The 16,352-nt window shown below is 46.0% G+C and overlaps 1 protein-coding gene across 23 annotated transcripts in view; it reads right to left on the bottom strand.

Annotated features, from left to right (window-relative positions):
- Positions 1 to 16,352, bottom strand: part of shank3a (SH3 and multiple ankyrin repeat domains 3a) — a 290,014-nt gene that overhangs the window by 109,985 nt on the left and 163,677 nt on the right. The gene's annotated exons all lie outside the window — the stretch shown is intronic.

Genomic DNA, 16,352 nt, shown 5'->3' with positions numbered 1-16,352 from the left:
GTTGCCACATGTACACCTAAAGAAAACGATACACCGAGTAAACTAAGTTTTGTGAATAGATAAACGGTTGTTCATTATATCGACAAAACAATAACTTTAAAAAACGGTATTACTCAGTCATTTATTCAGTTATATTAAACATTTAATCAGGAGAAAACTGTATCTCAAAAGCTAACAAGCAGCAGTAGCATTTTCAAGTAACAGCATATTGAAATTCTTATATAATAATAGCAGAATAGAATAATAATAATGATTCAAAAATGTACCATTCAGAAACGTTTTGTAAGAGCCGTGGGGAGGTTCTGCTTGACTCTCTTCTCCTGTTTTTCTGTTCTATAAATGTCTGAGTGTCTATGTTAATCTATTAGGTTGTTTATTACTTCTGTCACCTTCTGTCCCTGCCTGTTTGTCACTATGGTTTCTAATTGATTGAGTATTCTGTTCAGGTGTTCCTTGTTAATTCGCTGCTTTGTTTTCTGTGTATATAATTCCTCAGTTTCAGTTTGCTCCTTGTCCGGTATTAGTCTTGTTTAAGCAGTTTAGTTAGTGTTTCTTTCTCCTGCGCTTCCTTGTCTTCTGTTTGTGAATTGAAATAAAACTTGAAAATAAAACTGTGGATTTGAAGTTCTGCTTCCAGCGAGTGTTTCAACTCTACAGCATGACAATATATATATATATATATATATATATATATATATATATATATATATATATATATATATATATATATATATAATTTCACTCACGTTCCTGTGAGTGAAATTCCCAAGTCTGTTCCAGTGAGAGAGATTCCCGAGACCATTCCAGTGATAGAAATTGCTGAGTCTGTTCCAGTGAGAGAAATCTCAGAGTTCGTCCCAGTGAGAAAATTTCCTGAGTCCGGTCCAGTGAGAGAATGCCCTGAGCACAGTCCAGTGTCGGCTATAGCCCCTGAGCACCTTCCATTATATATATATATTTCAGTGTTATTATATACTTTAGTATTTGATATTTAGAATAATTTTGTATGTCATTAACACCTTTCACACATACAGTGTTTGCTGGTAAATTACCATAAAGAGATCATGTGTGAACAGGAAAAAAAAAAAAAACAGAACAGTAAAAACTGGCAATTTACCAATATTTATAAGTAGTTGTGACATTACCAAAAAATTACCAGTATAATTCTGTGTGTGAACAAAAAATTAAGATTATGATAATTACGGTATGAGCACGTACAAGGTCAGAACTGATGTAAGAAGTTTGCTTTGGGCCAGTCACATAGGCTCTTATGGAAATGGCGCACATACTCTGAGATTTTTAGAGTAAGCTCTGCTGCTTTTTAATCGTTTTTTTGTATGTAAATATGCACATCTTTGAAAGATGCGCTGCATCTCCTAGCTTTTTCAGTATGTCGTGCTCAAAACCCTGCCTTCTTTTTCATTTATTAGTGCTGTGGCTCAGCAGTTGGATACTATCATACACGTCTTGTGTTTTTAAGAGCAAAAGCACATTCTGTGTGATAATCCTCTTACGCCTGTCCCTTAGAAGTCAAAATATTTTGTAAAAATTGAACACCTCATGTGGGTGAATGAAGACAACTGACTGACATCACAGAATTTACTGGTATTTTGGTGCTGCTGAGTCAATGATCTCTTAACGGTAAAAGCCAGAACGCCGTAGCTTGTGTGAACAACAAATTTGCGCATTTACCAGTAAAGACATTCTGATAATTTTACAATAATTGACTGGGATTACTGTGTAAAAAAGAGCCTTGTCCCTTTTACATCACAAAAATAGATTCAAAGTAATTTCATTTCAGCTTTACTGTGCTGCTATCAAACTACACATTTCTTTAAAAAATGTCAGCTAAAGAAAGCTTCCATCTTCAATTGACAATAAGAATAAAGCCAAGAAGACATTATCTGGAAGTAATGACCCTTCAAAAAATGTTGAGACCAACAGACCAACCTCAGTGGGAGAGATTTATATGCTTTGTAATAAGGCATTGTAATTAGTCATTATCTTGCAAACGGTTATTTGCATAAGTGCACAATTGTAAAATGGTCTCTGTGGACGGACTAAGATGAAAGAATGAAATGAGTTATGTCTCATCATCTCTTCCGATCTTCTGCTGTAATCTCTCTTAGTCTGTCTTGCCCCTTTTAGGGGTTAATTGAGTGTAATGGAGTCGCTGTGAAGCCTCTCCTCTGGCAGAGTATAAATGTGTGTGTGTTTGTGTTTATTGGGTCATCCTATCCTCCCAGCAATTTTGGAGACATCAACAAGAAATTACCTGTTTCTCCTCTCTTTCTCACTATTCCTTCACTTTATTTTTCCTTTTTATTCCTTTAGAATATTTTGCAATGAGAAAGACAATTGTTCAATCAGAATAGGACCTGCGTGAATAACATGAAACCTGTCAAGAAATTACATTATTTCAAACCAAAATCAAAAGAAAAAGTCTAGATAGAAAAAAATATAGAACTAATTTAGAAGAAATGGCCCGTAAGTCCGTAGTGGAATTAGAGTGACGGCTGACCAAGGGGGAGCTGGTGGTACGAGGGAACCTGATCGAGTCGTAAGGCCGAGAGTCTCCGATGGAGCCGAAGTTGGGAAGAGCCAAGGCGGAGCATACAGGTTTACAGGCCGAGATAGAGCAAGGGATCAGAGGCCGGAGGCGGAGCGGAGCAGCAGGATCCTCTTGCACTCGTCGCGGAGGGTGGTCCCTCTACGTCTGCGGGGGGCTCACGCTAATTCTCTGTGATCGAAGGTGGTAAATCCTGATTTGGGTCTGGCTGTGCTCCGGATCGGGGCAGGACACTCTCCAGTCAAGTCCAGTGGTGCCTGGGAGGTCTATAGGGTGGCGGTAGTTGGCCCAGATCCAGAACAACGACTTCAGGGTCTTGTCTTCAAAGGGGGATGTGATGGCAAGATGACAAAACTGTTTGTTGTAAGAAAAAGTGTCATGGTTCTCAAGCCACAGCAGTGAACCGCTGCATATACACTTAGTGGTTTGGTCATCTGTCACGGGTGGTTGCAGGCAAACAGACGAAGATGAAGAAGAGAGATCCAACACGAAGTTTTAATAATAAGAATCCAAAACAGGTAGAGCAACAGACACTAATTGTAAAAGTGACCGGACCACAAACAGAGGAAAAGGAGGAACTTTTCAAGGTAATTAAAGGTAATTAACGATACACAGCTGAAACAAAAAAAAACTCTTAATGACGTGACCATGGTAAAAAAGGAGTGGTGGGAAAAATCAAACAAAGGAAAGCTGAAGATGATATTGAACTCAGCACCACTTCTCAAATCTCCCAGCAGCCAATAGGAAATCAGCAGACTCACTCCCCCAATCCCAGCTCGTCCGTCTACGGGTGAGTGTCGAGGGAGTGGCAGGTCTGGATGTCCTGAAGGTGGAATCCATCACGGAAAGCTCTAGACTGAGAGAGTGCACTTTCAGAGTGACACCTCATTTACCTGCCTTGCAAAAACAAAATGGATTCCCTTTTTCTATCAATAAATCACTCAATTCTCCTTCCATCTCTCTTTTTCCTCTCTAAACGGAGCTCATAAATCGGGAAAGTAATGAAACAGCAGAAATGAGGTAAGGTTTAAATTTTAGCCTCTTTGCTGGTGGTAAAAGAGACAAGTTAATAATGAGTGATGAGCTTTCAGCAGCTTACAGTCAAACCAGCCCACTTGAACGATATTATAATCATATTTTCACCGAAAAGTAAACTTACACTTAGTTTTTACTGTGCATTATTCATCAGGAACACTGCAACAGATAATCAGCCTTTTAATTAGTTATCTTTTCGTTACTTGGATAAAAAAGGTTAACCAGCAACCGAGAACAACATGGTTGTTGTCAGGTCCCAATATTCCAATTTAAACAGCTAAGCAAAATTGAGTTATGTGCATGACTTATGAGCAATTATGTGCAAAACATCATAAAGAACAATCTCCCAGACTGTCCATTATTTCTGAACACTCTGTCAATGACAGACTTCATCAAGGTGCTGTATTGTATATTATATAACTTGGTTAAAGGGCAAAGTTTTGGGATTGACAACAGCATTTAAATTTGGGAATGAATCCCATAAATTAGCATTCTGTGTGAATGAATACATGAATCAATGTATAGCAATTTTAAAAGCGACCACTGATGTAGTGTTTGGTTTCAGCTCGCTTGGCTGCAAAGTTGCATGGACAATAAGAGCCAAAGTTAACTCAGTATCATACACTGTAAACCATTAACATTTACGCTTGACCTCTGACCTTTGTTTCCTCTGTGTTGTTGCAATCTCTGCACCCAGAGACCAGTGATCTCTAAATCCACTTTGACAATGTTTAGAACAACGTGTCATGGCCTCGAATCTGACCCTGAATAGGAAGTGGGCGGCCAGTACTGAGCGCACCGCTACAGCATTAATTACACACTCTCCTGGTCACCACGGTCACCTCAGGGAGAGACAGGTGGACACAGCTAGACAAAGGGCAATGACCAGTGAGACTTTTATAGAAGACTGGACACCAAAGACAGACGCTTTGGCTTAATTCCTGTATGTATCATCACATTCAGTGAATTAAAAAAACTCACAAACCACACACACTGGTTCTGAATATTAGCAGGCCAGGATGTCAGGAAATACTGACAGATGGACAACTAGGACAGAACACAGCAAACGCCCCTCAGGACCACACAAAGAAAGAGAGTGAGCCCTAAAGTGTTGTTCATTAGCAGAAGTGCACCATACCTGCTGGTAAAATTAGAGTCCTGTGGTCCAAATTAGCACACAAATCCAAACAATATGCTGAAGGAAGTTATATAGCACAGAAGAATAACTTTAGAAAGTGGCCATCACTTTTCTAACTTACAAAACTGCAATATGTATCCTGTGCAATAGCAAATAATTTTGAAACATGGTAAATACTATTCCAAAACCTAGTAATCTCCCAATCTAGAAAGCATTTTAAGACATCAAAGGCATGTGATGTTGCTGCTTCAGGGTTTTGCCAAAATGCAAAGAGAAAGGATATATATCCTTTGTGGATAGGCAAATCCCAGATGCATTGAGGTTTATAATCTATACCAGACGGTGAGTTGAGAGAATCTATAAATATAAAACACTAACTGTTCAAAAGTTTGTGGTTAGTAAGATCTTCTTCTTTTTTTTCTCAACAAGGACATATATAAATTAATTCAAAGTGAAGATAAAGCCATTCATAATTTTTATTATTTTTGAACTTTTATATTCTTAAAAGAATCCTAAAAAAAAAAAACAGTTGCCCTATTGACTTCCATAGTATTTTTATAGCCTATCAACTGTTTGGTTACCCTTATTCTTTGAAATATCTTATTTTGTGTTTAGCAGAAGAAAGAAATTCATACAGGTTTGGAACAACTTGAGGGTGAGTAAATGATGATAGAATTTTCTTTTTTGGGTCAACTATCATTTTAAATTCAGCCTTTATAAAAATAAGAGAGTTCTCTTAAAAAAATGACATACCCTAAACTTTTGAATGGTAGTGTATTTATATTTTTATACAATTCGCCATCTATTTAAATTTACTGCATGATTTGCTGATTAACTGCATTAATCCCATAATATATTTCCTGAGAAATGTCTCCAGATAATTCAAAAACTTCAGATTATTCTTGCAGACAAAAGATTTGAATAGACAAAAAGTGGCTTCATCAGTCAATATATTGTTTGGTTTATTTCAGTACCATTTCCACATAAAGAGTATCATGTTAGGTTAGCAAAATCCTAACGTCGAAGTCAATCGTAAATGAATTGTGAGTCTGGTCTCTCGTGCACTTGCACGTGCATTTAGCACATTTCAGATAAGTGTTTCAGACAGTAGAAACATTACACCTGTTCCAAAAGGTGATATACAGCCTTTGCTGTCTCTCCAGTGTCAGATTTGTGCTGATTAGCGCTACAACACAACCACCAAACACCCACTACCCACTAACCCTTGGAATAATTCAAAGTACTTCTTATTTACATTAGACGCAACACTAGGAGTTTGAATTTCAAATGAATCTGTGTAAGTTTAACGTTTTCTTCATCCATTTGGAATCGACACAATTATAAAGTGCTATGTCGCGTGGTCTTTAAAAACCTGTCAGTCATCTCCCTGCAATAAATACACAATATGAGATTTAAAGCAATATTTCTGGGAAATTCAATAAGGCCTGTTGGAGTCCTAAAACACAGTCAATTCCAGCAATGTCCTGCAGCTCTGCAGGAGAAGAGAGTCTAATCTGAATATATATTAAACATTTGAATAGCACAATTTAAAAGGAGCAAATGTCGATCAAGCGTGGATGTGATAGATTACAACAGTGTTAGTATTTTAAATCAGAGAAATCTGAGTGACTTCATTCAATACAGGTCTCAGTGGCCAGAAGTAAAATGCATATGATAACTCAAAACACTTGGTATCCATTTTAACAACAACAGTATCAAAACTACATACATAACCTCTTTCAAAAACACCATACAATCTACAAAGAAAACAACTGATTTAATCGTAATAATATGGTATTCCTTGAAGTACCTTACAGTACCATTTATGTACCACAGTATGTGAATATAACTATATATAACAGCAGCATGGAATTACCCTTACAAAAATGACTGGTTCCGTGGTACACTAATGGTAATACTAAGGTACTTTGAAGTATACCATGGTACTTCCAAGAACAAGATGCACTACCCTGAAACATGTTCAAGTACCACGATACCAATGTATTCTAACCATGTACCATGCTAATACCATGCAGTACCATGTAAATGTCATACAACAATTTTAGTACCATTGTATTACAATTTGTTACCACCTTTACAGAAATGTACTTTAAAGTGATGATAACAGATTTTAAGTAATATGGTACTTTGAAATATATACAAAATACCATGGAGCTTTTTAAATGTCCAAAATACCATGGAACGTTTTGCATGTGCATCAATGAACCATGTGATCGTCACTGTACTTTTGTAAGTGAAGATATAAGAAATTGTTTGACCCCTCTTAAAGGGGCTGATGTGTGACCGATATGTTGAGAGTTATAATTAAATCATTGATCATTTGGCAGTGGTGTTAATGGAGGAATGAATAATCCCAAACTCAGACAGGGATTTGAGTCACTCTAAAAATGCTGGGTTATTTTTCCAAACCAAATACTGGGTTGTGACTGCTGGATACGGAAGCTGATGAAACCCAATTTGGGTTAACAATTGTAAACGTGATTTTAAAGGTATACACTATGTAACTTTTGGCCCTCTAGTGGTAAAAAAAAAACTGCATGCATTTTGCAAAAAACTTTGTTTCGGTTGTGCTTCGGCTTGACGTGACTGTGCGGATGAATATGATTATCCGACTGCTCATAAAATCTCTCAATACTAAGCTTATATATATAACACACTTAGATGGAAAGGATTTCGAGAGGACTATATGAAGAAGTTACTGTAGCTATACCCATTAATATACATGCCGTACTATTAATTAAACAACCCTTTACAATAGATAATAATAATAATAATATAATAATTTGTTACATTTATATAGTGCTTTTCTGGGTACTCAAAGCCCTTTACATGGAAGGAGAAATCTCCTCAACCACCACCAATGTGCAGCATCACCTGAATGATGCGACAACAGCCATATTGCACCAGAATGCCCACCACACACAAGCTTACTGTTGGAGAGGAGACAGTGATGAAGCCAATCAGTATATGGGGATGATTAGGAGGCCATGATGGACAGAGGCCAAGGGGCAAATTTGGCCAGGATGCCGGGGTTACACCTAGGGCTGGGCGATATAGCCAAAAAAAATTTATCACGATAATTTTTTTTATATCAGTCGATATCGATAATTATCGCGATAAATGTATAATCTTTATTTCTTTCAAGTTTAAAGGGAGATTTTTTCACCTAAGTGAAAGTTGTAGAAACCAGTATTGTGTTTTTAAACTACTCTTTATTGTGAGAACATATCATTATAAACACTTGCCAAACAGGTGAACATTTCACAAATCTCAGGTAGAACATTCAAACATTTGTCATTTTTCTTTAACAAAATAAATATCTGAATAGAAAAATATATTTCTTAGTTTCTGCATGTGCTAATGGAGGATATTGTTTCAAGTCTTGAAACAGGTTTGTGTTGCCTGACTTTGATGGCACGTAGCTTCAGCACAGTTTGCAGTGCAGGCTGCAATATTAATATTACATGTTTTGTCTCGAAACGCATATTTGACAGTGAATTGCGAGTAAATCTGCACCCTAACTCAAGCTAATACTACTATGTTAAATTTATGTTCATTAACAAAAACAGTAACATCTGTAAAAAAAAGTAATGACCGCATTTTTATTTGGCAAAATGTAATATTCTGACTGTTTGAGTTTTATTAAAATGAACCATTGGTCATCCAGTATCATGCATTTATATCATGATAACCACAGTTCCCTTTCGTCCTGGGAACTCCGACGTGTCGTCGGGGGAGTTCCCTGACGAATTGGGATCACGCTAGGGAGCCAACCGTCTTCGAGAGAATTAAAAACGAGCCAATGGACATTGGCATGCAAGATTTGCATTCCGCGACCCGCCCACCAGCGCGGGTATAAAAGGCGGAAGTAAACATTGCGCAATGCTTTTTGCTTCGGAGCCGTCCAGTGTGTCTCTCTGTTGAGCTAAGCTGCTGTCTCTGAGAAGTTTTAAAACCAACGAGTCCTCTTTGGAACAAGAAAGGATCCTCGGTGCTGGAGTTACGGTACTGTTGAGCGACCATCGCCTCCCGCGGCCGGCCGTTTCTCTTAAAAAAAAAAAGCTGTTTTAACGGCTGGTACTGGTGGTGAGTGCAACACACGGGCTTGCAGTTTCCCCGTTGTGTTTGCCGCGGTGGTCCCTCTGTGCCTCGGCACATAAAAGAGCATCTTTTTCTGTCTAAAAGAGCAACACGGGCGTTTCGCGTCCTTTTCAGGATGTCGTTTCACCCGTGCGTTTCTGGATGCGGTCGACTTCTCCCTCAGGAGGATGGTCATAAACACTGCCTCACGTGTTTGGGCTTAGGGCACGCTGAGGCAGCGTTTATGAACGAGTCGTGTTCTCATTGCGGGAACATGACTCTGGCGATGCTGCGTTCGAGACTGCGAACCCTGAAATATGGGGGAGTCCCTTCAGAGAATCCCCGATCTAGTTCGTCTGCCGGTTCAGTTCAGCAGACGGCTACTTCGGTGATTCCTGTTGGTGAGCGGATGAGGGTTACCGTGCGGAATGTCCCGTCTGGTGAAAGATCCTCACGGGCTTCCCACGCCTCTAGTAGCTCGTTGCCATCAGGTGTCCCGGCGGCGCTTCCGGGACCGCCTCGTGCGGTCCCGTTTGTCTCCTTCGGGGCACCGCCTGAGGATCAGATGTCGATCGCGGCATCGGAGGAAGAGCGGTCATCTTCTGGTGATGACTCAGCGGGTCTACCCCCTTCGGGCGTGGTGGCTGCGGCTGAGCCGGATCCAGAGATGGCCGCTATGCTCGAAAGGGCAGCTGCGAATGTCGGGCTCGTCTGGAACCCTCCACCGGGCCCCGAACCTTCGCGGCTGGATGATTGGTGTCTCGGAGCAGGCCGTGTTGTTGCCCCGCGGCCTGCTCCAGTACCATTCTTCCCTGAAGTGCATGAGGAGCTTAGGAAGTCTTGGCTGGCCCCCCTTGCGACCAGGCGTAGGCAACCTCGCTCCTCCTTCCTCACCACTCTCGATGGAGGAGCAGCACGCGGGTACGAGGGAATCCCCCCAGTGGAGCGGTCGGTTGCGATGCAATTGTGTCCTAAGACCGCTTCCTCCTGGCGGGGTGCCCCTTCACTCCCCTCCCGCGCCTGTAGGTTTTCCTCTGGTCTGACCAGGGATGCCTACATGGCGTGTGGAGACGCTGCTTCCGCCCTGCATGCCATGGCGCTGCTGCAGGTCCACCAGGCCAAAGCACTCCATGACATGCAGGAGGGTGGTTTCGACCTGGGATTGCTGCAGGAGCTGCGTGCGGCGACGGACCTCGCCCTCCGGGCGACGAAAGTCACCGCACGTTCCCTGGGTCGAGCGATGTCCACTTTGGTGGTCCAGGAACGCCACCTGTGGCTCACCCTTGCAGATATGCGCGAAGCGGAGAAGAACAAGCTTCTCAACTTCCCCATATCTCAAGGGGGCCTCTTCGGCGACGCGGTGGAGAGCTTCGCCCAAGAGTTCTCCACCGCCCAGAAGCAGTCAGAGGCGATACGGCACGTCCTGCACAGGAGGCGGACTGCTGCTGGTCCGTCCTCTGTGGCCGTAGAGCCTCCGGCTGCTCGTCGCCGAGGTCGCCCTCCCGCGGCCGCTCCTCCTTCAGGGCAGCAGTCCAACCCTGGAGGCCGGAGGTCTGGTCGTAAGAGGGCGGCCAAGCCCGCCCAGACGCCACCCGCCCCTTCCAGTAAAAAGAAGGGCGGGAAGCGTCCCTGAGACGGGCGACCTGGTCGAGGTGCTGGATCCTGCTCTTTCGGAGGGTGCCCCTGCACGCCTCCTTCCCCCGGGGGAGGGCCGGGTGGAGAATCTTTCTTTCCTTTCTGTTTCTGTTCCGCCGCTGGCCACTCAGTCAGCGGTACCCACATTTTCAAAAAAAGAGCAGTTTCTTCTTCCTCCTCCAGGTCATCCACGGCCGAGACTGGTGGGCACACAGTCTCCCCCTTCCAAGAGGCCCAGAACGGCAGCGTGTGCCGCCCCCGAGCGCTTACACCCCCGTTCCCCTCTTCCCAGTTTACGGATAGCAGTGACGCAGCCCCAGCTGCGTCACTCCGGTCTGTGGCTGGGCTCCGAGGCGCAGAGACCGGTGCACGAGGAGGCAGGGCCTCGTTCCTCGTCTCTCCCCCTCCCTTCGCCATCGGGCAGTCCGCAGCAGAAGGCCCACGAGCCTTCTCTGCCGCCTGCTCTTCGGTGGAAGCAGGTTGGTGTCAAGCACGCCCAGACCCCGCTCTTGGTGGCTACAATGCCACCAGACCCGGGTCCCTGTCTTCCACCTCGCTGCCCCTCCGTGGGTACGCCGGTGGTCCGAGTGGGTTCATTGGGGCGATACCTGGAGGCATGGTTAGAGCTTCCGAGTCCGTCCCGCTGGCTCATCCGCACCATTCGGTTCGGCTATGCAATTCAGTTTGCACGCCGGCCCCCCAAGTTCAGCGGCATCCACTTTACCCGTGTGCGGTCGGTGGACGCCCCTGTCTTGCGGAAAGAGATCGATGTCCTGCTGGCGAAGGACGCGATCGAGCCGGTCCCTCCTGCCGAGATGAGGTCCGGGTTTTACAGCCCCTACTTCATTGTACCCAAGAAAGGCGGTGGGTTACGACCAATCCTGGACCTGCGAGTCTTGAATCGGGCCCTGCACAAACTCCCGTTCAAGATGCTCCCGCAGAAACGCATTTTCGAATGCATCCGTCCCCAGGATTGCTTTGCAGCGATCGACCTGAAGGACGCATACTTTCACGTCTCGATTCTTCCTCGACACAGACCGTTTCTTCGGTTTGCTTTCGAGGGTCGGGCGTATCAGTACAAAGTCCTACCCTTCGGGCTGGCCCTGTCACCCCGCGTCTTCACGAAAGTCGCGGAGGCGGCCATTGTTCCCATGAGAGAACAAGGCGTTCGCATCCTCAACTACCTCGACGACTGGCTAATTTTAGCTCACTCGCGAGATGTTTTGTGCGATCACAGGGACATGGTGCTTCGGCACCTCAGCCGGTTGGGGCTTCAGGTCAACCGGGACAAGAGCAAACTCTGCCCCGTGCAGAGGATCTCTTATCTCGGTATGGAGCTGGACTCGGTCGCCCGGACTGCGTGCCTCACAGAGGAACGCGTCCAGTCAGTGCTCACCTGCCTCAGGTCTTTTCGAGGCAGGACAGCGGTTCCACTGAAACAATTTCAGAGGCTCCTGGGGCATATGGCAGCCGCAGCCGCAGTAACGCCGCTCGGCCTGTTACATATGAGACCGCTTCAGCGCTGGCTTCACGATCGAGTCCCGAGGTGGGCGTGGCACAGCGGCACGTTCCGGGTCAAAGTGACCCCGCACTGCCGCCGAACCTTCTCCCCGTGGTCGGATCCTGTGTTTCTACGGGCCGGAGTGCCCTTAGTCCAGGTTTCCAGGCATGCTGTGGTTTTCACAGATGCCTCTGCCACCGGGTGGGGGGCCACGTACAACGGGCATGCAGTTTCAGGTCTGTGGACGGGGCCTCAACTGCATTGGCATATCAACTGCCTAGAGTTGCAAGCAGTACGCTTAGCCTTGCGTCGCCTCAGAGGGGTTCTCAGACACAAGCACGTACTGGTCCGTACGGACAGCACTGCGACCGTTGCGTACATCAACCATCAAGGTGGTCTACGCTCCCGTCGTTTGTCGCGACTCGCCTCCCACCTCCTCCTATGGAGTCAGAAGCATCTGAGGTCGCTTCGTGTCATTCACATTCCAGGGGAGCTCAACCGTGTGGCAGACGAGCTCTCACGGTTGCCTCCCCTGCCAGGAGAGTGGCGACTCCATCCCCAGTCGGTCCAGCTGATTTGGAGTGTCTTCGGAGTCGCACAGGTGGACCTGTTTGCCTCTCCGGACACGACCCATTGCCAGTGGTTTTACTCCCTGTCCGAGGGGACCCTCGGCACGGACGCCCTGGCTCACAGCTGGCCCCGGGACCTGCGCAAGTATGCGTTTCCCCCAGTGAGCCTTCTGGCACAGACTCTGTGCAAGGTCAGGGAGGACGAGGAGCAGGTCCTTCTTGTGGCGCCGTATTGGCCCACCAGGACTTGGTTCACCGAACTCTTGCTCCTCGCGACAGCCCCTCCTTGGCCGATTCCTTTGAGGAAGGACCTTCTTTCTCAGAGACGGGGCACTCTATGGCACCCGCGTCCAGACCTCTGGAAACTCCATGTCTGGTCCCTGGACGGGACGCGGAGGTTCTAGGTGGTCTACCACAGGCTGTGGTAGACACCATCACTTCCGCTAGAGCCCCCTCGACGAGGCGCCTCTACGCGTTGAAGTGGAACCTGTTCGTCGATTGGTGTTCCTCCCGTCAGGAGGACCCCCGGACTTGCCCGATCGGTGTCGTGCTTTCCTTCCTGCAGGATGGGTTGGAGCGGAGGCTGTCCCCCTCCACCCTCAAAGTGTATGTCGCAGCGGTAGCCGCGCATCACGATGCAGTGGAAGGTAAGTCCCTAGGGAAGCACGACCTGGTCATTAGATTCCTTAAGGGTGCCAGGAGGTTAAATCCACCTCGTGTTTCGCACCCTGTACCCTCTTGGGACCTTGCTCTGGTACTTAGAGCACTTCAAAGTCCCCCCTTTGAGCCTTTACTGACGGTAGAGCTTAATATCCTGTCCATTAAGACGGCGCTCCTGTTGGCATTGGCCTCTTTCAAGAGGGTCGGGGATCTGCAGGCTTTTTCGGTCGACGAATCGTGCCTAGAGTTTGGGCCGGGCCTTTCTCGCATTGTGTTGAGACCCCGGCTCGGATATGTGCCCAAGGTTCCTACCACTCCCTTCGTGGACCAGGTAGTGAACCTGCAAGCTCTGCCCCAGGAGGAGGCGGACCCAGCCCTGGCTTTTCTCTGTCCCGTCCGTGCCCTGCGGGTTTATGTTGACAGAACGCAAAGCTTCAGAACCTCAGATCAGCTCTTTGTCTGTTACGGAGGCCGGCAGAAGGGAAAGGCCGTCTCCAAGCAGAGGTTAGCCCACTGGTTAGTGGATGCTATCACCCGAGCATATGAGTCTCTGGGTGAGCCTTGTCCTCCCAGGCTGCGCGCTCACTCCACTAGAGGTGTTGCCGCTTCCTGGGCTTTGGCTCAAGGCGCCTCGCTGACAGACATCTGTAGAGCTGCGGGCTGGGCGACACCTAACACGTTCGCTAGGTTCTATAGCCTTCGTGTGGAACCTGCTTCCTCCCGAGTTCTGGCTGCGGCCAGTGGGTCGAGGGAATAGGTTGTGTCGGCTTGCTACGCCACTCCGCCTCAATCAGCGGATACGTGCGTTCTTTGCTCCGTATGGCGCCCTACGTTGGTGAGCCTCGTGAGTTCCTCCTTCACCCCTCCGGTGCTGGGCGTGGCGGAGCGCCCGGCACCAGGTCTGCTACCTCTAGGTAGGAGCTGCTAGTAGACTGGGTGCTCCAGTGGTTTCTAATTGTGACCCATCAGGCCACGTGCAGTTCAGCCGTGTCTTCCCCTTGACGGACTCGTTCGTCGTCCCTGTTGAGTACGCTCCCACTTCCCTTGGATTGGGACTACCTCAGGGACTGCCATATGTTTCACTATTCCTTCGGGCTAGTACATATGTGTATTCCTGGCCTTCCTCAGTCAGGCTGGGGCTTCCGCAGCGTTCCCTCCTCCCTTGAGGGAACGCTTTCCCAGTGTTATCCAATATCCACTGTGCGGGTCTCGCGGAACAGCAGTGTGTTTCCCGTGCTAGCTCCCGCAACTTATTTCAAGAAACTGCTGCAGGGTAGCTTTGCCGGGCGCTGGAAGGGGCCAGCACCATGGCGTTTTATTAGGGATCCCAATTCGTCAGGGAACTCCCCCGACGACACGTCGGAGTTCCCAGGACGAAAGGGAACGTCTCGGTTACGTATGTAACCCTCGTTCCCTGAGTACAGGGAACGGAGACGTGTCGTCCCTTCGCCATGTTGCTGTACCTTCGCGGAGGACTGGACACTGTTCGGCTCCTCAGCGAAAAGCATTGCGCAATGTTTACTTCCGCCTTTTATACCCGCGCTGGTTGGCGGGTCGCGGAATGCAAATCTTGCATGCCAATGTCCATTGGCTCGTTTTTAATTCTCTCGAAGACGGTTGGCTCCCTAGCGTGATCCCAATTCGTCAGGGAACTCCCCCGACGACACGTCTCCGTTCCCTGTACTCAGGGAACGAGGGTTACATACGTAACCGAGACGATAAAACCAGGCATAGCCTAAAGAACAACTATCATGGCAAAATGTAACTTTATGGTTTCTATGGTATTTGTATGAAAAACTGTAGCCTAAATACATTATTAAATACTGTAATTATATTCCATTAGTCATTTAATACATTGTCTACATTAATATAATACAATTCAATATGTACTGTATATCCCACATTTCATGGTGCAGTTAGTAAATCCATGGTAAATGGATTCAGTATCAATTCAGATTCTGACTGTATCGTTGCGCACAGTGTTTCTCCGTTTGTCTTAGTCAGCGCTGTTTCATCTGCCTTTAAACTGGTTTAAACTGGACATTTGTGTTCTTCGCTGTATTGAAGCGCTTCACTATGACCGATCAGAGTAAACGTGTCTGCTCTAGTGAGCTCGGGCTGCACTGCGGTTTGGACTTTGAACCGAGCGGATAAATGGTCCGTGTGGCGCGCGGTTCAAACGAGTTTAGTTCCCCTTTTTGCGCATAAACATTATCGAACATTTATCGACCTCTTGATATTGTTTTATTGAGAAAAAATATATCGCGATAATTATCGTTATCGTTTTATCGCCCAGCCCTAGTTACACCCCTACTCTTTTCCGAAGGACATCCTGGGATTTTTAATGACCACAGAGAGTCAGGACCTCAGTTTAACGTCTCATCCGAAGGACAGTGCTTTTTGACAGTATAGTGTCCCCATCACTATACTGGGGCGTAGGACCCACACAGACCACAGGGTGAGTGCCCCCTGCTGGCCTAATAACACCAGCAGCAACCTGGTTTTCTCAGGAGGTCTCCCATCCAGATACTAACCAGGCTCAACCCTGCTTAGCTTCAGTGGGCAACCAGTCTTGGGCTACAGGGTGATATGGCTGCTGGCTGTTGTAATGCTTTACAATGAAATCTTAGAGAGATACATATCACAATTTAAGTGCCACGAAGAAAGCAGTTGCTAGAAAGTGGCAAGTTCAAGCTAGACAGACATTTATGAGAAGACTTCGAGGAAGCTCAATATTTTGTGTCAATATTTTGTCTAATTATGTACTTATGTGGCAAGTAGCCGTGTAATAAGCGGTTGTTCATCCACCCGGTTGTTATTGCAGAATAAACCTCTTTAGGCTGATGCAAGACCTACGGAAGCTTGTTTCCGCCACAAAATAAAAAAATCAAAAGGGTAATTATGACTTTTTATCTCACAATTCAGACTTTTTATTTCGCAATTCTGACTTTTTTTTCTCATAATTGTTAGATATGAACTTGCAATTGCATGTAATAAAGTCAGAATTGAGAGATATAAAACTCGCAATAGCAAGAAATAAAGTCATAATTGCGTGTCCAAAGTCCTCAGAGTTGGATTTGCAAAGGCGAGTTTATATCTTACAATTCTGAAAATCTTTTAAAATGTTTTATTCTGTGGCGGAAA

The sequence above is a fragment of the Siphateles boraxobius genome, unplaced genomic scaffold (genome assembly GCF_051911475.1).
Source record: "Siphateles boraxobius isolate OS27281-9 unplaced genomic scaffold, OSU_SipBor_1 31, whole genome shotgun sequence".
Lineage (NCBI taxonomy): Eukaryota > Metazoa > Chordata > Actinopteri > Cypriniformes > Leuciscidae > Siphateles > Siphateles boraxobius.
Note: the sequence above shows the minus strand (reverse complement) of the source record. Positions and strands in the feature narration are given on the sequence as shown.